This window comes from Sciurus vulgaris (genome assembly GCF_902686455.1).
Source record: "Sciurus vulgaris genome assembly, chromosome: 6".
Taxonomy (NCBI): Eukaryota; Metazoa; Chordata; class Mammalia; order Rodentia; family Sciuridae; genus Sciurus; species Sciurus vulgaris.
The window spans coordinates 1,595,097-1,616,846 of NC_136466.1; the positions used below are offsets into that span (position 1 = coordinate 1,595,097).

At 41.0% G+C, this 21,750-nt stretch overlaps 1 long non-coding RNA gene and 1 pseudogene across 3 annotated transcripts in view; one reads left to right on the top strand and one right to left on the bottom strand.

The window, feature by feature from the left end:
* Positions 1 to 18,104, bottom strand: part of LOC306663292 — a 726,016-nt gene extending 707,912 nt beyond the window's left edge. The window contains exons 1-3 of one of the 2 annotated variants that reach the window (XR_013764435.1): positions 16,755 to 18,104; positions 16,409 to 16,575; positions 13,996 to 14,048 (exon numbers count right to left, since the gene is read on the bottom strand). This is a non-coding gene — a long non-coding RNA (uncharacterized lncRNA). Of the gene's footprint in view, positions 1 to 13,995; positions 14,049 to 16,408; positions 16,579 to 16,754 lie in introns of both variants that reach the window. The other variant, XR_013764436.1, reaches the window with a different exon arrangement.
* An 827-nt stretch (positions 18,105 to 18,931) lies between these two features.
* LOC306663285 (ADP-ribosylation factor-like protein 5A) lies at positions 18,932 to 20,490 on the top strand (annotated as a pseudogene). The gene has a single exon. The product of its transcript is annotated as an ADP-ribosylation factor-like protein 5A (transcript).
* The last annotated feature ends 1,260 nt before the right edge of the window (positions 20,491 to 21,750 follow it).

The following is a 21,750-nucleotide window of genomic DNA, read 5'->3' on the forward strand; positions in this document are numbered from 1 at the left end:
ACCCTTCCAAACTCATTCTATGAGGCTAGTATCACCCTGATACCAAAACCAGACAAAGATGCATCAAGGAAAGAAGAAAACTTCAGACCGATATCCCTAATGAACATAGATGTAAAATTTCTCAATAAAATTCTGGTAACTCACATACAAAAAATATTTAAAAGTGCACCACAATCAAGTGGGGTTAATCTCAGGGATGCAAGTTTGGTTCAAATTACAGAAATCAATAAACATAATCCATCATATCAACAGACTTAAAAACAAGAATTATATGATCATCTCAATAGATGCAGAAAAAGTATTTGACAAAATACAACACTGCTTCATGTTCAAAACACTAGAAAAACTAGGGATAGTAGGAACATAACTCAACATCATAAAAGTCATATATGCTAAACCCAAGGCCAACATAATTCTAAATATTGAAAAGTTAAAAGCATTCCCTCTAAAAACTGGAACAAGACAGGGATGCTCTCTTTCACTACTTTTATTCAACATTGTCCTTGAAACTCTAGCCAGAGCAATCAGACAGACCAAAGAATTTAAAGAGATACAAATAGGAAAAGAATAACTCAAAATGCCCGTATTTCCCAATGACATAATTCTATATTTAGAAGACCCAAAAGACTCTACCAGAAAACTTCTAGAACTCATAAATCAAGTCAGCAAAGTAGCAGGATATAAAATCAATACCCATAAATCAAATGCATTCCTATACATCAGTAATGAATTCATTGAAAGAGAAATAAAAAACACTACCCCATTCACAACTGCCTCAAAAAAAAAAAAAAAAAACTTAAGAGTAAATCTAACAAAAGAAAACTAAATGAAATTTAAAATGAAAACTGCAGAACACTTAAAAAAGAAATTGAAGAAGACCTAGAAGATGGAAAGACCTCCCATGCTCTTGGATAGGCAGAATTAATATTGTCAAAATGACCATACTACCAAAAGCGTTACACAAATTTAATGCAATTCCTATTAAAAATTGGAATGACGTTCTTCATAGAACTACAAAAAGCAACCATGAAATTAATTTGGAAAAATAAAAGACCCAGAATAGCCAAGGCAATTCTTAGCAAGGAGAAATGAAGCGGGAGGCATCACAATACCAGACCTCAAACTATACTACAGAGCTACAGTAATAAAAATGGCATGGTATTGGCACCAAAACAGACATGTAGACCAATGGTACAGAATAGAAGACACAGAGACAAACCCACGTAAATACAGGTATCCCACTAGACAAAGGTGCCGAAAACATTCACTGGAGAAAAGATAGCTTATTCAACAAATGGTGCTGGGAAAAATGGAAAACCATATGTAAAAATCAACATACTACAGTGACACAGCCACATTAATGTTCACAGCAGCTCAATTCACAATAGTTAAATTATGGAACCAACTTAGATGCCCTTCAACAGATGAATAGATAAAGAAAATGTGATATATATGTGATATCACATATCATGATGAAATATTACTCAGCTTTAAAGAAGAATGAAGTTCTGGCACTTACTGATAAATGTATGGAATTAGGAATATCATGCTAAGGGAAATAAGCCAAACCCAAAAAAACCAAAGGCCAAATGTTTTCTGATATGTGGATGCTAATTCACTATAAGGAGTGGGGGGGGGATAGGGAATAATAGAGTTACTTTATAGTAGGTAAAGGGGAGTAAAGGGAGGAAAGGGGTATGAGGAAGGAATGAGAGTAGGATGAAACAGACATTATTACCTCATGTTCATATATGACTGCAGGACTGATATGATGCTACAATTTGTATAAGAAGAAAAATGAGAGATTACACTTTATTTATGTATGTTCTTTCAAAATGTATAAATGCATTCTACTGTCATGTAAAACTAATTAGGACAAAAAAATTTAAATGTTAAAAAACACACACACACACACACACACACAAAAAAAAAAAAACCGAAATGGAACATTTGAAGTCTTTACAACATGTTTTACTTGCATCAGGTTTTTTACCAATATGACTCTTTTAATGTCTTTCAAAGAAACTGGGAAAACTGTATGCTTTCCCACATTCCTCACATTCACAGGGATTCTCTCCATTATGGTTACTTTCATGTATAGGATAAAAAAATGAAACACCATACACTCAGTGGTTTTGTATTCCAGTGTTCAAGAGGTTCTGAACATAACTGAGAACAGTTATTTACATTTTTTAAACTGAAGCCTTTCTCTGGGGTATGCGTCCTTTCATGTCTTTGAAGGTGACGGGATATGCAATGATGAAATGATTTGCCACTTTTTTTTAATTCAAAGGGCTTTACTTCAGCACACCTTCTTTCATGTCCACAAAGAGGACTGTAATAACAGATGGTGTTTTCCATTACTTTCATTAAAAAGGGCTTTTCTCCAGCATGGACTGTTGATGTTGAATGTAAGGCTATACCACCCTGTTCATATTCATAGGCCTTCTCTCCAGTATGCATTTATTCATGTATTTGGAGATAAGAGAACCTATTGCAGGCTTTACCAAACCATTTGCATTCATAAAGTTTCTGTCCAGAATGAGTTCATTCATGTTGTCTAACTGGAAATACATTGAACTGAACATAGTGAAGGCTTTGCTCCACTGTGTACATTCATTGGGCATTCTCCAGTATGACTTCATTCATATATTTGTTGGCAACTGTATGTATTGAAGGTTTACCATACTAATATTCATAAGGCTTCTGTCCAGAATGAGTTCATTCATGTTGTCTACTGAAACTGGGAGTAGTGAAGACTTTATTATGAGTTTACAGTCATAGGGGCTGTCTACAATGTGAGCTCTCTTGTGTATTTTTAAGGAAATGATAACAAGTGAAGGCTTCTCCACATCATTCACAATCACAGGGCTTCTTTCTACTATGAGTTCTTTTATGAATTTGAAGGGAACCATAATGAGCAAAGGCTCTTCCCACATAGTTTACATTCATAGAGCTTCTCTCCAGTATATGTCTTTGAAAGCTAGAGAGATTAATGAGAGTTTAATGACACTGTTTACATTCATAGGGGTTTTCTCCAGTATGAAGTTTGCTGATTTTAAAGGCAAGTGAAATAAGGGAAGATTTTTCTGCCTTATTTACACTCAGAGCTGTTCTCCAGCACTAACTCATTCATGTATTTGAAAGCAAGCAGAACTAGGATAGGCTTTTCCATACTGTTTACATTGGTAAGACTTTCTACACTATTTACATTCATAAGACTTCTCTCTAATATGGGTCTGTGCATGTCTGTGAAAGTAAGAATGAGAAAAGGCTTTCCCACACTGTTTGCATTCATAGGGCTTCTGTCTAGTATGAGCTTTTTTATGTTGTTGAAGGTGAGAGGAACTAATGAAGGCTTTTCCACATTGTTTACATCCATAGGGCTTTTCTCCAGTATGAGTTCTTCCATGCACTTGAAGGTGAGCAGAATGAGAGAAGGCTTTCCCACACTGTTTACATTCATAAGGCTTCTCTCCAGTATGGGTTCATGTATGTCTGTGAAGTTGAGCAGAATGAGAGAAGGCTTTTCCACACTGTTTACATTCATACGGCTTCTCTCCTGTATGAGTTTGTGCATGTCTATGAAGGTAAGTAGAATGAGAGAAGGCTTTCCCACATTGTTTACATTCATAGGGCTTCTCTCCAGTATGAGTTATTTCATGGTGTTGAAGGTGAGCAGGATGAGAGAAGGCTTTCCCACATAGTTTACATTGATAGGGCTTCTCTCCAGTATGAGTTCTTTCATGTACATGAAGATTTGTGCAATAAGTGAAGGTTTTACCACATTGTTTACATTTATAAGGCTTCTCTCCAGTATGAACTCGTACATGCATTTGAAGGTAAGCAGAACTACTGTAGCCTTTTCCACATTGTTTACATTCATAGGGTTTCTCTCCAGTATGAGATCGTTCATGTATTTGAAGGTAAGCAGAACTACTGAAGGCTTTCCCACACTGTTTACACTGATAGGGTTTCTCTCCAGTATGAGTTCTTTCATGAATTTGAAGGTGAGAGGAACTAATGAAGACTTTCCCACATTGTTTACATTCATAGGACTTCTTTCCAGTATGAGTTCTTTCATGAATTAGAAGGTAAGTAGAATAAGAGAAATCTTTCCCACAATGTTTACATTTGTAGAGCGTCTCTCTATTATGAGTTTGTGTATGTGTTTTAAGGTGAGTGGAAGTACTGAAGGCTTTACCACATTGTTTACATTCATAGGGTTTTTCTCCATTGTGAGTTTTTTCATGTTTTTTAAGGTAAGCAGAACAAGAGAATGCTTTCCAACACTGTTGACATTGATAGAGCTTCATTCCAGTATGAATATTCTCATGTTTTCGAAGGTACAGAGAACGAGAGAAGGTTTTCCCACATTGCTTACATTCATAAGGTTTCTCTCCAGTATGAGTTTTTTTCATGTATTCGAACATAAGCAGAACAAGAGAATGCTTTCCCACATTGTTTACATTGATAGGGCTTCACTCCAGTATGAGTTTTTTCATGTTTTCGAAGGTAAGGAGAACGAGAGAACGCTTTCCCACATTGTTTACATTCATAGAGTTTCTCTCCAGTATGAATTTGTTCATATCTATGAAGGTAAGTGGAACTAATGAAGAATTTATCACACTGTAGACATGTATAGCATTTCTCTCCAGTATGACTACATGTATGTTTATTAAAAGACCTGGAAAAACTGAAGGTTTCCCCATATATCACTCATCTGTAAGGTCTATTTCCAGTGTGCATTATCATTTTTGTTTGAGCATTTGCAAAAGAATGAAGGTTTTCTTGTGTTTAAATTTACATGGCTTCTCACATTCCTCACTTTCCACTGGTTTGTGTACACAGTGAGAGATGATGCATCTACTAGGGAACAAATAACATGAAGACTTACTTCTCCATATACTGTATTCCCATGGGCTTATTCCATAGAAATTTTAAGATTCAACTTTGGAATTTCACTAAATGTTTGTCTGCACTGAACACTTTTTTTATTTTTACAGAATCTACCATATGACTTTTGTAAAAACTGAGAAGCACATTTCTATAGCTGGTTGATTTATACTTTTCTATTTTATCAATAGTTCTTGGACTTATACCATCACTACAGTCAAACAAAATACAGATTTTTTTGCAATATCTAAATTGTTAAAAAGCAAATGCATTGATTACTTTGCAACAGTGTTTCCCCACAGCTATGAGCAAAACACTGGTATTTATAAATGCATTTTCTTATACTGTTTGCAAATCAATCATTTTGAAAATATTAACATCTCTTTGCTATACTGAAATATACATTTTTTAATGAAAAACTGCTAAGAATAATCATATTTCAAATTGTGCTTGTTTTGTTTACTTGTTTTAAAAATTACATGACATGGCAAGAGTTCCTCAAGGGACGTTTTACTTTTCTGAGTATAAATTACCTTAGATTTCTCCCATAATTTTTGCTCTGATCTTCAATATTCTGGTCTTCCCATCTGTTTCCTGAAATACAGAATGAGAAAAATCTATGAATGGTGAACTATGAAAAAAATTATTGGATTTGTACTGTACACAGATATATGCCCAATTTATTCACCAAAGTATTCCTTTTCAACCTACATAAATGACCAAAATAGCCATTTGCTTTCTATTTGATTAAATAAATGAATGCTGACATTCTTACCTATATAAGTCAGGTTTCTGAAGACTTCCTGCATCACATCTCTGTAGAGATTCCTCTGGGAAGGATTCAGCAAAGTCCACTCCTCCTGGGTGAAGTTCACAGAAACATCCGCAAAGGCCACTGAATTCTAAAATATCCCGCAGATGTGTACCACAGGCCAAGAGAGACTGATAGCATGAAGAATCTATACTCAATCTCAATCTATCTATATACTCAATCTATCTATATCATGATTTTGTGCTCTCCTCACATTTATTCCAAGATCATGTCAGCAAAACTCACACTCTTTGTCTGCACTCACTTTTACAGGTACAGGCATCCCAATACTGAAATTAAAACTCAGAAAAGTGATGCAGAGTTAAAGACACCCTCTGGTGAGTTCAGGGAGTGAGTAGTGCTCCTGGGTCACCTCTAATGTCCTTGTAGGGTGAACCTCTTGTACATGCAATATGAATTCCTACTGCCTCCTGTGCAGAAGACAGGTAAACATTAGCACTGCTGACAACACCTGTACCTAGCCTTAGAAATGCCTGTTGACAAAGTTGCATGTTTTGTGGTAGGGGAGCAAAGGATTTGGGAGGGAGCACACTAAACTAAGCATTTAGACTTGGTCATGGTGCCAAGAGCTTAGGTAAACAACATGAGGTTTACTAAATGTCTGCTCTCCTTGAGAAAGTATATTAATTCATTCCACTCTTATAGTAGCGCCTAGAGGATCAGTCCACCTCCATGAAAATAAATAAAAAATAGATACCCTCTGAGCACAGGGTCTCTAATGAGTTTCCATGGTAACCAATATTTCATACAGGTTATCATGATTCATTAATTGAGTTCATCCTATGTGATGACACCAAGAGAACAACTGGAAGTGTGTGACTGGTTTACTCCAGACTAAATTAAATCAAGCAGCAAATAAGAAAAATGATCAATAAAAAGGAAAGTTTGATTTTTCCTACTGGTCCATGTCAAGGCAGAATGGGGTATGTGGAAAGATGGTGTGTATCTTAGAAACAACTCAGTGTTCCCAAGATGTCACCTCTTCCACATGATATCCTTAGAAAATTTCACAAATCTCCAAAACGCTTATGTGCCACATAACAATGTTTTGCTCAAGGACATTTTGGTAATTAATAGTTAATATATACAAAGGTTATCTGTAGTAAAAGGGATTCCTCAATGTTGGTATAAACAATGCTTTATTACCATTAGTACTTGCCATGTTATCAGAGTGAAGATCATAAATAAAGCTGATTGCTGCCTCCAGTACAGGGAGGGAAAAAGAAGCAATTTTCCAGTATGCCCAGAAAACTGTATCCTTTCTGAGACTTACATTCAAAAGAAGCTACTTCTCAAAAGATGAATTTCCTGAGATTTTATGAGTCAACCTTCTGGGAAAAGAGAAACACCGGCTTCCATTTCCCTCTAATCTTCCTATGTAGCCTCAGGGAGGAGTAAGGGCTAATAAGTATTTTTGAAGAAGTCGTAGCCCTGGAAGTTAGAATTCCTAAAAATGAGGCCAAAGCACAGTCAACAGAAAGCTTCCCCTTGCTTCACAACTTACCACATGAGCAGAAAAAGATTACATTTATTACAGTCAATCTCAACCGAAAGAATCTATATGTCACACTTCATTTAATTGACTTCATTATCTAAGTCAGGAGACCACTGGTGAAGAAATTAGTGGGAATTACTTACACATGTTTTAAGTAAACAAAATCCTACATCCACCTGGGTATTTATGCAAAAAATCACCACTGGCTCGACACAGCTAAGAGAGACCACTGAATACACTGAATAGCTAAACTACTGTCTTCGAAATTACTCTGGAAAGTCAAGACACACAGCAGCCTTCAACACAGTGTTCTCAATAGAGAAGGAACTGATTTCAGAGGAACCCATTATGATATTTAAATACCCACTTCTCAAAAGCAACAAATAAAGAATGCACAGAAACAGGGAAATACATCAATGCAAAATGCACCAAAGGAAAAAAACACCTGACTTCAAGCACCACTGAGAAAACACAGACACTAGACTCACTAACAAGACCCAAACCTACTGCCTTAATCTTTCAGATGCATGACCTACATCAGGTGAGAACACCTGATGAACACCTGAGACTCACAAGGAAACGTGGTGAAATCCAGTGACTGGGAGACAGCAGCAACCGTCTAACAGTGGGTGAGAGATGGAGCACACAGAGAGCACACAAGGTGAGTATGACTCAACAGCACACCCACCACAGGGACATCATGCACTGCCAGGCTCTTCAACCTTGTACACACCACAGGGAAGGCGCCAAGAGCAGCCACGTGCAGCCACGACAGGCATGAGTGTAAAAGGCTGGCGAATTCTAGCACCTGCACCAGGAACACTGGAGTCACACCGACGTCAGTACCAGAAGCATAGCCAGGTGACCTCCAGGTGAGTGCAGATCACATCCCAGAGTTCTAATCACCGATTCAGTAATAAACTCACACAAATACAGTCAATTAATCTTTGACAAAGCAGCAAAGAAAATTCAATGACAAAACTATAGTTTTTTCAATAAATGTTCTGTAACACCTAAGCATTAATATGCAAAGAACTGAATTAGACACTGACTTTACAACCTTCACAACATTAACTAAAAAATGGATCACAGGGCTGGGGAGATAGCTCAGGTGGTAGAGTGCTTGCCTTGCAAACACAAGGCCCTGGGTTCAATCCCCAGCACCGCAAAAAAAAAAAAAAAAAAAAAAAAAAAAAGGATCACACACCTAAAAGTAAAATGCACAGTCTGGGTTGTAGTCTGTGGTAGAGTCCCTGCTTAGTAGGCTGAGGCCCTGGGATTCAATCCCCAGCATCGGAAACATGCTGAGGCCCTGGGATTCAATCCCCAGCATTGGAAACATACAAAGTCAAAAGATTACATGTTGAAAGCAAATGTGAAAATTTTAGAACTTCTCAAAAATAACAGGAGAGGATTGTATACAACCGTGGGTTAGGCCTTAAGGTTTCATTTGAAACATCAAAACCATGACTTCTGAATGAGAAAACCAATAAACTACACTGGATCAAAATTGTTTCTGTAGGTCAAAATACAGTTAAGAGGATAAGACAAACTGCAGAAATGGACAAAATGTTTTGCAAAACACATAATGATAACCAAAGTATTTGAAACAGATGAAGATCTCTTAAAACTCAGTATGAAAGCCAACAACCAAATAAAAAGTGAACAAAGGGGTGGGCAGGGCTGGGTTGTGCTCAGTGGTAGAGAGCTTGTCTAGCATGTGTGAGGCACTGGGTTCCATCCCCAGCACCACATAGAAATAAGTAAAATAAAGGTATTATGTCCATCTACAACTAAAAATATTTATATATAACAAAAAAAAGACTGAGCACAGTGGCACACGCCTCCTATTGACTCCGGAGTCCTGGCAGGTAGAGCACAAGTTCAAGGTCAACCTAGGCAATGCACCAAGACTGTCTCAAAATAAAAAGGGCTGGAAATACAGCTCAGTGGCAGAGCATTCCTGGATTTAATCCCCAGTACCACACACACACACAAATAAATAAAAAATAAAAATTTTAAAATAAAAATGGGCAAAAGATCTGTAAAGACACCTCATTCAAGATACATACATGGCCAGTCTGAGAAGATGCTCACCATCATGTCATCAGTTTTACAAATCAGTCAGCAACACGGTACCACCTTATAGCCACTAGAGCGGCCAAAACCGAAACCTGAAGCACCAAAAGATGGTGAAAAATGAGTCACAAGAACGCTTTCCTTTTTAAAACTTTTTGTGGATGTAGATGGACAGAATACCTTATTTTATTTGTTCGTTTTCATGTGGTGCTAAGGATCGAACCCAGTGCCTCACACAGGCTAGGCAAGTGCTCTGCCACGGAGCCACAGCACAGTTCTCACCAAGAATTCTTTCCTTGCGGATGTGAATGGAAAGAACAGCCTCTCCGGTGGACAGGCTGTCATGCTCTCTCAAAGTCACTTAGGTCAACTCTGCACTTAGTCACTGCACTGCCAGGTGTCTACCCAAATGAGGTGAAAACTATGTGCACAGAAACCTCACAGCAGTGATGACTGCAGTCATTCCCAGAACTGCCCAGAGCTGGAGGGAAGGAAGACACACCTTTCAATAACTGCATGGACAAACCGTGGCGCTGAAACTGGAGTTTGAGAAGAAACTCCATCTTCCACTTCTGCTGGCAGGTAGGATCTGTAAAAGCTGTAGCTGCTGCAGCTCTTGCAGGAGGGCTATGCCCTCAGTGTTGCCACAGACCACAGCAACTCAACACTGATTTTTTTCTTTCTGGGTACTTATCTCACAAATCCAAAGAAGGAAACGCTATGGACAACAGAGGATTTATTCAAGAATAGGAACAGAAACAGAACTCCCTCAGGGCGAGAGGCGATCTGACAGCAGGCTTCCATCTCATTGTGCTAGTCTAGTGGTATCATAGCACTTGGGTCAGCATTATTGGTCTGAACTTCTGCTAATTAGGGTATATAAAAGCACTCACGCTACTGGTTAACAAGTCCAAACTTCCACTCAGGGCTGCCCCACTTCCACTTTCTCACTGTTCATCTGCAATCCCAGCTTCCCAGGAGGTTGCAGTCAGCAGTGCATGCTCAGGGCTCTGAAGCCATAGCACTGGTGAGCAGGTGTCTGCACTGGTTATCTGCACGTGGGCACGGCAGGCTCCTGTGGCCCCAGTCTATGCCCATTGCCTGCGAGTGCTGCTGCCCACTCAGACCACCCCTCCAGCACTCCCCTGCTCTGCTGCCGCTTCTCAGCAGGGACCAGAAGGCCAGCTCTATGGCTTGGCAGATGGGGAGCCACGTCATTCCACCCTCTGAAGACATGTCCCTCATGGCCATTAGGGGAAAGGGGCAATGACCACTCTACAGACTTCAGGTGGAAAAGGCGCAATGACAGGGGACCAGCAGCCAGGGTCCTTCTACAGATGCCTGTTTAAAGGCCTCAGTAGAAGGAGAGTTTAGGTTTAGATTCTGTCTGCAAGGCTATTTGTAGCTTGGGCATCCAGCGCATCATGGAAATCCAGAGGTCCATGGTGTTGGCTGGCAAATGACTAGATAAGGCATACACAGGGCAGAGATTGTGTAAGGACAACAATACACAAGACAGGAATGCATTGTCTGTAAATGACTAGCACAAAGCAATCTATTCGCCAGTCCCTGAAAACCAGGCAGGCAGGTAATGTATTAAAGCTTAAGGTGGGCTCTAACATGCCACTGATTTTTGAGTAGAGGCCACTTAAGATTCTGGAAACATTAACAGAATTGTTAGAAACATACACATAATTTATTTTTTATAATGTCTTAGATATCTTAACTATGAATATCCAACACCATCTGATTTTTAAAAACAAGGTTTTTTTTTTAATTTTTTTATTAGTGTTCTGTTTGGTACGGGGGTTGCTTTTAGCTGTGTCATGTAGGGCCCCCTTGGAAAAGTTGTTTAGGGCTTCACGTGTCACATCCTCTTTTAGAGGGATAAGTGTTGAGGCTAAATAATTACACCAGTGAAAAACAGAGCACTCTTACCTACGTAGAGGCTACAAAGATTTGCAGGTCTCAAATGTATACAGATGAACCCTTTAGAATCTCCCTGTCCTCTTAGTTCAGCCAGCACTCAGGAAGAAATGGGACTTCAGAGGGTCCTACAACTTTGGTGAGTCACCCAACCTTCCAATCAGGGGGATGAGAGGACCCTAGAGGACAGGAAGCCAACCTGTACACACTCCGTAAAGGAGAATTTTTGTTGTAACTTGAGAAATACACTGGTGTCAGTTCTAAAGAAATGATTGAAAGGTTGGGTGACTCACCGGTTACAGGACCCTTAGTGAGGTTCCACTGTTTCCCAAGTGCTGGCTGAACTAAGAGGGCAGGGGCCAAAATTCTCACTCTTTTTTCCTTAGCCCTTTCACCACCTTGGCCTTGGTCTTCAAGTTCTGGTTTTAAGCATTCATCAGCCTTGCTAGGCTAGTTTCACCAGTCTTAAAGTGGAAGTGACAGGTTTTGACTTCCAGTACTAGAAGTCTACATTATATCCTGTCCTGTAAGTGATGCCTTATTGCAGTAATTGTTTACAAAACCTGAAAGCAGGTACCAACCTTTTCTTTTAAGACTTAGTTTCCCTAACTTAACTGACGTATTTATGAAAATTAAACCGATTTATGTTAAATCTAATTTACTCATTCTAATTAAATTTAGATTACACATGAAAACCAAGACTGACAAACCTAGTTAACACTTTAAGTCATTTCTTTAAAAAAATAAATTGGGGGGGGGCATCAGGGATTGAACTCAGGTACACTCTACCACTGAGCCACGTTCCCAGCCCTATTTTGTATTTTATTTAGAGACAGGGTCTCACTGAGTTGCTTAGTGCCTCACTGTTGCTGAGGTGGGCTTTGAACTTGCAATCCTCCTGCCTCAGCCTCCCAAGCCACTGGGATTACAGGTGTGCACCACTGTGCCCAGCAAGCCTAGTTATTTCTGCCAAAGAAAAATCCATTAAACCAATGAGTATTGCAATTTAAACATTTTATAAAAACAGTTTCTTGATTGATTGGCCACCTAGAAAAATGTATGGGTCACTACTTTCAAAGACATATTTGTTTTTTCCAATTTAAACTGACCTTTGTGTTGAAGTAAACTGAAGACATTTGGATCCATTTTTCTTAACTTATGAGCACTCGCTTATCTATAAGCCGATTCTGGAACCATGTAAATGATGCATGGATAGAAGCCCATATGTAGATACCACATGCAATACATGGGTATGTGCAAATATACATGAAACATACAGGAAACAAAGATTCAGTAACTTTTACCAAGTATTCAATCTGTACAGGTAGGAGATTTACACTGTACTCAAACACGGGGAGAGTCTGCAGTTGGAGACATTAGGAGTAGAATCTGTCAGTCATGGTGATGCTATTAAAAAACTCGAGTTAGACAAAACGACACTGTTCAGAAAAAAATATTAACATAGTTGTGAATTAAAGGTGAATTCACCAGAAAAACAGCTTAAAATAAGACAAAGCATTTTACCCCAAAGTGAAACAACCACAATTATTCCAGTAAAGAGATACATGGAACATTTTTATCAGACCAGAGTCAGCCTTTCTCTTTGTTGCTCCCTTTCTGTAGCATTTAGGTAGGAACTTTCTCCCTGATTAACCGTGCAGAAGACCCGGACCATGACTCAGTATGAGATTCTCAGGTTTTCACAACACTGCACAGGAATGGGTGTTTCTCATCTTTTGGGAGGGTTGTATCCTTCTACAACTCTGAAAGAATCCAGAGGGCAGGAATCATGTCTGTCCTTTTCCCTCAACACCAGCATCCCACCGCCTGACCAACCTGTGTCCAAGGAATGGGAACGGGGCTTGAAGAGACCATGTCCCAAGGAGGCCGCTGTCTAGATGAGGCCTGTTCCAGGAGGTTCCTCAGCACCAGGGCCTCCAGCTGCTCCCCTGGCAGGCTGCACCCCACACCTCAGTCTGTCCTCTAGGAGGAGCTGACCCAGGGTCCGAATTTCCTGCACCCTGCAAGGCACAGGGCAGCTATGGGCACCTTGTGGCAGCCCCATGACAGGGGCCAAAAACACAGGACCCTGTGAAGAGACCAAAGGGAACTTCTGCCCAAAGGTATTAAGGTGTCTGTGCCTGAGGAAAGCAAAGAAAGACAGAACCAGGGGGGTTTAATAGGGGGGTTCCACGTGACTGTTCACTGCTTTCACCACATGGCAAACATTCACAAACGAACACAAATCTTTGATGCTGCCCACCTGCATGCAGTGTGAGGAGCAAAGAGTTGATAATGCCGTGAATGGGAGGGGGAGGGGGAGTCTGTAAATGTGTGGAGGGACCAGGAATTTTAAGGATTTACTGTGATCCCTGGCAGGGGCTAGGTGGGGGAAGCAAGGTGACTCCTGGGAGGAAAGGGACAGGGACCCCTCAGTCAGCATCCTCCACACAGGAGCCCACACCTCAGTCAGGAGCCCCTGAGGCCCTCTGCCTTCACTGTACACTTAGAGCCTCAGGCAGGGGTCCAGCTGTGCACAGAGGGCTCTGCCAAAGTGGCTGCAGACCAGGCAGCACACTGGAAACCCACCCTGGACCAGCCCACACCAAGGCCTAAAGGCAGCAGGGCTGAGCTGGAGCAGCATCTGACTCAGGTCTGGGTGGGCTGACTCCGGAGCTGACAGGGGGAGGCCAGAGTCCAGCCACCCCTGGCTCCCACCAGTTCTAACCAGCCCACCTCCCCCAAGAGTCCTGGCCCCACCACTCACCATTTCCTGCCTTCTGGGGAGTCCAGACATCCTTCCTGGGGATCTCACAGCACCTCACAGGGAGACAGTCTCAGCCAGAGTCACTGGGACCTCACACAGCAGAGGAGACACAGTCCTGGAGATGGATTCTGAGCTGCACAGGGTGAGAGACCAAGGCCTGTGACTGTGGAAGGCCACCCCCTCCCACCAGCTGCCCACTGACTGCCCAGGGCTGCAAAAGACCCCTCTCTCACCCCAGCCACACATGCACACTGTGGGGCCATGAGTGACAGGGGATGGATCAATTCCTGGATAAGTGAGGGCAGAAGGACTGGTAGTTGGCAAAAGCCCATTTCAGGCAGGGTATCCTCCCGGCATGGGGACGTGCCCCACCAGGGTGACATTTCCAGTGAAGCAGAGCTGAGCCCTTTCCCAAGTAGTTCCTGTTGTCTTCCTGCTCTCAGGAGACTCTTCCTGCATCTTCTGCTAAGATACAGAGTCACAAGCAAGTGTGAGGAATTAGACACTTGGTGTCCAAGGCAGCTGATCCCTGACCTCAGAGAAGGTGGGGGTCAGGTCAGGCCAGACTGGAGAGGACAGAGACAGGCATCCAGCACTTGGGAATGCTCAGGTACATGGCCAAGGCCTCCTCACACTTCAACTCTGTCAACTCATTTCCAGCCAAGAAAATAGAAAGACAATGAGGAAATACAATTATTAAATGCATCAAAAATTAGTTATATGGCAATAAAAGGAACTAAAAAGAAAGAAGAGCAAACACCTGAATCAGTTCAGGTAGGGAGCCTGCTTCACCCACAGTTCAGAATGAGATGGGCAAACACATCGTCAAGCTGGGGGTCAGACTCTGCTGAATGTGCCCCAGGAGGGCTCAGTGCCTGGAGGCCAGGAGGGGACACCTAAGGATTTACCTCTGGGAGCCAAATGTGCCCATCAACCTTAGGCTTCCTGTATAAGAAAATAAAGCTCAAAGGAAGAGAGCGATAATCTCAAGTATATTCAAAATGAGACTACTCCGTCAAAGTACACACTACCTGAGGGGAAATATCTGCAGGCTTTACAAATGAAAATGAATTCACGTTCAGGGTGTCTTTGAACAAACAAAAGCAATTATCACAGAAATGAATCAAACTTGGCAAAATGAATGAAAAACACTGCAAACAAGATCAGACACATTCAGGGTAGTATGACCACAGACTGAAAAGCCTTTCAAAGAATATGGAATCACAGAGAAATGTTCATGTAAATGATATTCACAAAAAGCAAAATATAGCCACAAGAAATAAACAGGTATAAGGGATAAACACACATGTATGAAAGATCAGAGAGCTGATCCATACACTGCATTGTTTTTCTAGAAACCTGAATTTATCCATAATCAAAAATGTGACAATGTTTTTTTCAAAAGTGTACAAGATTTATAAAGTGTGTACAATTGGGAACCAAATTTTAAAAAAGAATGACATTGTCAACAACATAAACTAGAGCCTGACATGGCAGCGCACACCTGTAATCCCAGCAGCTTAGGAGGTTGAGGCAGGAGGATCCTGAGTTCAAGAACAGCCTCAGCAACTTAGGGAGGCCTTAAGCAACATAGTGATACCCTGTCTCTAAATAAAATAATAAAACCTGCTGGGGATGTACTCAGTAGTTCAGGACCCTTGGGTTGAATGCCTGGTCTGGGTTCAATCCCTGGTACAAAATAAATAAATAAGCAAATAAAAACTGAAGCAGGAACATGAGAGGGAACTGGAGACCCAGCCTGAGACAGCAAACCCAGTCTAAGGTACTGAGGCAGAGGAACCACCACACAGGTCACAGCACCACAGTGACAGAGTACTAATGCAGCACTAAGTTAGTGAAAACTCAATAAGATAGAAGCAAAGAACACTCTGCCTCCTCACAGATGGTGAAAGACGAGGAATGAGAGAAAGAAGTGACACCGTGCTCACCTGCAGGCACAGAGAGGGCAGAGCAGGGAGAGAGGGCAGCCTGCCCAGGGCCCACTCCCCTCTATTTGGACCGGACGTGCACAGGTGTTTAGATTCTCACTAAACTGAGCACTGGAATTATTTCAAGAACACTGTGATCTTTTTTACATCACATTACTCTATCCATGTAAATGTTACCAAGAACATAAAAATTTACATTGAATCAAAATATGAAATTTAAAAAATTATTTCAAAAACTCTGATTTTTTTAAAAAATATTTTTTGTAAAGGACACAAGAACTTCATTTATTTATTTTTATGTGGTGCTGAGAATTGAACCCAAGTGTCTCACATGTGCTGGGCAAATGCTCTACCACTGAGCCACAGCCTCAGCCCCTCTCTGTTCCTCTTACTTCACATTACTCTATCCACTTAAACATTAAGAACTAAAACTCTAACATTCAGTCAAGGAATGAAATTCCTACCTGCCTGGGGACAAACTGGAACTGAAAGGCAGCAGATCTGATGGAGGACACAGGACCCAGCTCAGGGAAGCAGCCTGTCACCGCTGTTCACCAGGAACCCCCGCTTGGTGGCTGAGCACACTCCCAATCTTGGGGACCACTCTCAGGGCACGCAGCCCAGGTGGCTCCTGCTAGGCAAGGACCTGAGCAGCTGGGCATTCTACAAGGTCACTTGCTCTCCTCTCCCCAGAGTGGAGGGCTCCCTCCTGCAGGACCTCAGTTCTCACTAGCACCCAGCACCCGCCAGCAGGCACAGGAAGGTCCTCTCCTGTGAGGCCTTTTCCCTGAAACCACTTCTGACACCTACCATGTGAGTTTGCTCAGCACCAATCCATTCTCCAAAACTACTGGTGGTTCAACAGTTCAGCTGACAGCACCAGAGTCAGCACAAACCCAAGTCCAGGGCTCGGCTCCACAGCACTCCCCTCTACAGATGCCAGCTGCAAGGCAGGAGGGCCAGCCACCCTGCTGAGAGCAAAGAGCTCCAAACAGGGACTTCCATTACCCCCTCCTCACGTTCAGTGAGTTCATTTGAGCCAAGCACATCACTGATGCTCACTTTGCTCTAAAGGATGCAACGTAGGATTGGCCAATGAAAAAGAAACTGCCAAAGGGAATCCTGGGAAAGATCTCTGATGAAGAAACTCCCTCCTCTGCATTCTGCTGGAGCAGTGCCTGCACAGAGACCCCTTCCCATTAGGACTCAGAAGATGCTCCCTTTTCACCAGGGCAGACACACCCTGATCCTGAAATCCCTCCCCTCTTTGTTCCTTCATAAGCAATTAGCTCAACACACTTCTCTTCGGGGATCAGAACAAATACTTGTTAATCAAACTTGCCTCCAGTTTCTCTCCCTCCTCCAGGACCCTGAACTCTGACCCACTGGCCCCTGGAGCCAGCACAGGACCCCTCTTCCTGCCCCCTCCTGAGAACAGGCTGCCTTCTGGTGAAACACTCAGACCTGGGATCTGACCCTGTCCTCCTTGCTGCCCTCCCCTCCAGCTTCTTCCTAACCCTGCCTGCCCTCCCTGGGGAAGCAGCCCTGTTCTGCAGGAGCTGTGGGTGCCTGCAGAGCTCACCTGGAGTTCTCTCCCCGAGTGCACTACTCCTTCAGAACAGGGGCACTTCTTGCCCAAATCTGCACTTGCTTCATTGCACACTCTGGGGACAGCCCTGGACAACATCAACTGCACCCACAGGAAGGGCATCCCTTAGCTTTCCCATCCTGTCCCCCACCACATCTGCCTGAGGACCCCAGCTTTCCAGAGCTCTGGAGCTTCTCAGCCTAAAGGGCTCCTTCCAGGGTTGGTGTGAGCAGCCTGGGCCTCTGCAGGGAGGCTGCCCAGAAAGCTCTGACTGGACTTTCAATGGCCTCCTTTTGCAGGATCTAGTCTGGCCTTGGATTACAGCCACTGGAATCAAGATCTCTGCTTCAAGTTTTCAATAGAACAGACTCAGTGTTAAAGAACCCAGTAAAATCACTCAAAACTCAGTCTTTATGTTTATAGGTAGAAAAATTTCAAGTCACTTATATTTAATTCCTCAACAGGTTAATCATAAATATCTATTACATTTAGACAAAAAAATGTAATTTAATTGGTATTTCCAAGATAACATATTTGGTAATCAATCATAGGTGAATGCTACTAGGAGTTGCCAAGTCCCAGTCAATGGAATTAGTGTTAATCTCTCACCTGCAGTTTACAGAACAGAGCCCTCCACTGCCCAAATCCTGCAAAATGCAGGAACTGATGTCTTGGTGAATATTTGTAGAGAACACAATTTGTTGTAGAAATGTATTCACTTTTCTGCAGCCATACTGCGACAGAGATTTTCCCTATTTCTAGTCCCATGGAATATTCCCAAGGCTAAGCCCTGGAGTTCACCTAGGGAAGACAGAGGCACAAAGATTTTTTAAAGTGGAATTGCAGTTCATTATTCTTTGCTTTTCATTCACTGGAAATGTTCACGCACACATATACACACACAAACACGAATCTTGCCAAACACAGTAGTGCGTGCCTGTAATACCGGTGCTTCTGAATCTTGAAGCAGGAGTGTGACGGATTTTAAGTCAGCCTGGCAGTTTAGGGAGACCATCCTGGAAAAGAAAATAAAAAGGCCGAGGGATGTAGCCGGGTGGTACACCACCCCTGGGTTCACCGCCAGTACTAAAACAAAACAAAACAAAACAAAACAACAAAACAACACAACACACACACACACACACACACAGAGCTCGTTTAAAAAGTACCCTTTAGGGGGAGGACGGTGGCCCGCGAGGCTGGTAGCAGACCACGCAGCAGCAGCAGGGCCTCATGCACCGCAGGGCGGCCTGGGTCTCGGCCTCCCTTGGGTTCAATGGAAGCGGTCGCAGCGCAGGAAGGGCAGCAACAGCAGCAAAGGCGGAGGCTCCAGCGCGTCTCTCTATCCTTCAGCCTGAGCCAGGGGAGGCCAGGTGGCCCGGGTGGCTGAAGGGGGGTCCACTGCCCCAGAATGGGAATTCTCTTCACCAGAGTATGGAGACTGTTCAATCACCAGGCGCACAAAGTTATCACTGTTGGATTGGGTAATGCAGGAAAAACTACCATCCTTTACCAATTTTCTATGAATGAAGCTGTTCATACAGCCCCTACGATAGGAAGTAATGTAGAAGAGAGAGTGATTAATAACACGTTTCCTAACGTGGGGTATTGGTGGCCGAGAATCTCTTCGTTCTTCCTGGAACACTTATTATACTAACACAGAGTTTGTAATAGTAGTTGTGGACATACAGACAGAGGATTTCTGTAACTAGAGAAGAACTCTACAAAATGTTAGCACATAAGGACCTAAGAAAAGCTGGATTACTGATTTTTGCTAATAAACAAGATGTTAAAGAATGCATGAGTGTAGCAGAAATCTCCCAGTTTTTGAAGCTAACTTCTGTTAAAGATCATCTGTGGCATATCCAGGCATGCTGTGCTCTTACTGGCGAGGGGCTATGCCAAGGACTTGAATGGATGATGTCGCGACTTAAGATTAGATGATCTCTGCTGACTTCTTCTCATAGACTTTGTATAAACAAAGTGCTGGACTTTACCTGGAAGCTGCAAAAATTAATGGTTTAGATATATTTATAATAAACTGATTTCAATTTTTTTCTATAAGAAAAATCAAGACCACTTATTTGAAACCAAGATGAAGTCTCACCTTCCAATTTGCTTTCTCATTAGTTCCTTCCAAAGTACTTTATTAAAGCTGTGATTGAAGTTCTTCTCAATGAATCCTCTCAGGACAATGTAAAGCCTGTGGTAGGTACAAAGGGAGAGGAAGATGTTTTGAACTTTAAGAGCTTTCTTATCAGTATACCCCTCCCTAATTGAATGCTGTTCTCTTCTTGTTCCACTAAGTCAAAATACAAATCAGTACAGATACTGTTTCCAATATTTAAATGTCATGTTACTTATGAAAAAAAGTATTTTGCTTAAGGCTGTGTATGTATTATGTATATACCTCAAGTTCAATTTAACGACTGATTTAAGTTCTAAAGAAAAGCAAATAACACAAAAATTAGTAATATCCTTAGTTATTGCCCTAATAAGATAAGAACTGGCATTGATGTTAAGTGCCATTTTATACTTTTCCTGTATGTTCTCTGTATTGTACTAACCAATGCCCCCCCACCCCAACTCATTGAACTGCTCTTAAAAAAAAAAAAGATCCAGGAAAAAACTTGACATTGTATACCTATTTTTGTTGATCCATAACACACATGGAAACATGTAATCCAACTGAGTGAAATATCTGTCAAATTCTTTGCCTTACCAGTTGACAGAATTGCACAGTGAGCATTTATCAGATTATTCCTTGTATTGGTCTAAACTACTGAATGGATTCTTAATCCATTTATCAGTCAATCATAAGTTGCGATTAAAACTATCAAGTTCTTAATTAAGAACTATTGTGTGAAACATGTCTACCCAGAGAGGTAACATTCTATAAATATTATTAAATAATTTAGCGACAGTCTTCTGAAGTATTAAACTATTTATGTCAAGCAGTTCAAGTGAATTTGAGAGTACAAGGCATAAAAATTTTCCAAGAAACATTTAAAAATTTTTAACTGGTAGGTTTCTTACTTCTTAAATTAGGAGTTGGAATACTTTTCAGATTTTTTGTTTCTGTAAGTTGTCTTATATCTTATTTCACCATGTAAATGCATTGTTTAACAATTAATAATGGCAAATTTTTTAATGCTGTTGGCTGAAAAACTGATTGACATATTATTTATACTAAGAAATAACTTCACCCAAAATACCTTTTATTTACTTAGGTTTTTTTTTTTTTTAATGTCTGAAAATTGAAGGTATTTTTGTCATAATTGTAAAAAGATTTATCCTGTGTTAAAATATATACTCTATTAGTATATCTTTTTTTGCCCTGAAAATTTGAAGGTTAATCCAAACTGGCATGTTTTAGAATGTTCAAGAAAAGAAATAACTATGTTTAATAACAACCTTATAAATTTCATGAAGATTTTGGCAGGAATTGTAGTATATACTATAAGCATTAACAAAACAGAGAATTTCTTTCTATAAAATATAAAATGCTCGGTATCTAAATCCAAGTTGGGTGTGGTATATCAGTGTTAACTTTGGCTGTTTCGTGTTTTATATTTATGTTACAGTTTTCAAAATGCAAATATAACATTTAATATTTCTCATGCTTTTACAAAAGTAAATCCTAAATTACTAAGCTTTGTCCATATGTACTCACACTTTTGAAATTACTTGTTGCGTATTAAAAATTCCCTTAAAAACCTAATTCTACTTTGCAGTTCCATCAGAGACAAATGTTCTTTAAGGGAGTTCCCAAAGACTACACTCTTTGTCCTTTTATTTTTAATTTGACTAATCATGTGCTTAGTTCCTTTGGATTGCTGTCCTGTCACCTCAACTCATAGGGACACATTCACTTGTCATCAGGGTGTTGGAAATTTTTTTCTTCATTGGATGTGTAAAGAAAGCATGCGCTGCATTGTTACATTTGGTTTAGTGTAATTGATTATTGTCATGATATCATGAGGATACTTGGTATCTTACATGACATTAACAAAACATGACTTTTTTATTTTCTACCCTTCTATACTAAGCATCAAAAATAAAACAGTACCTGTGTACTTGTATGTAAAACTAAAATTGCAACTGTGAAAAAAAGATATAAATTCTTCTGCGGAAAAATAAAAAGTGTCGTTTATTACTCAGTGAAGACATGACAATCAGAACACGGTCCACTTGAATGTAGACCGCGGAACAGTTTAT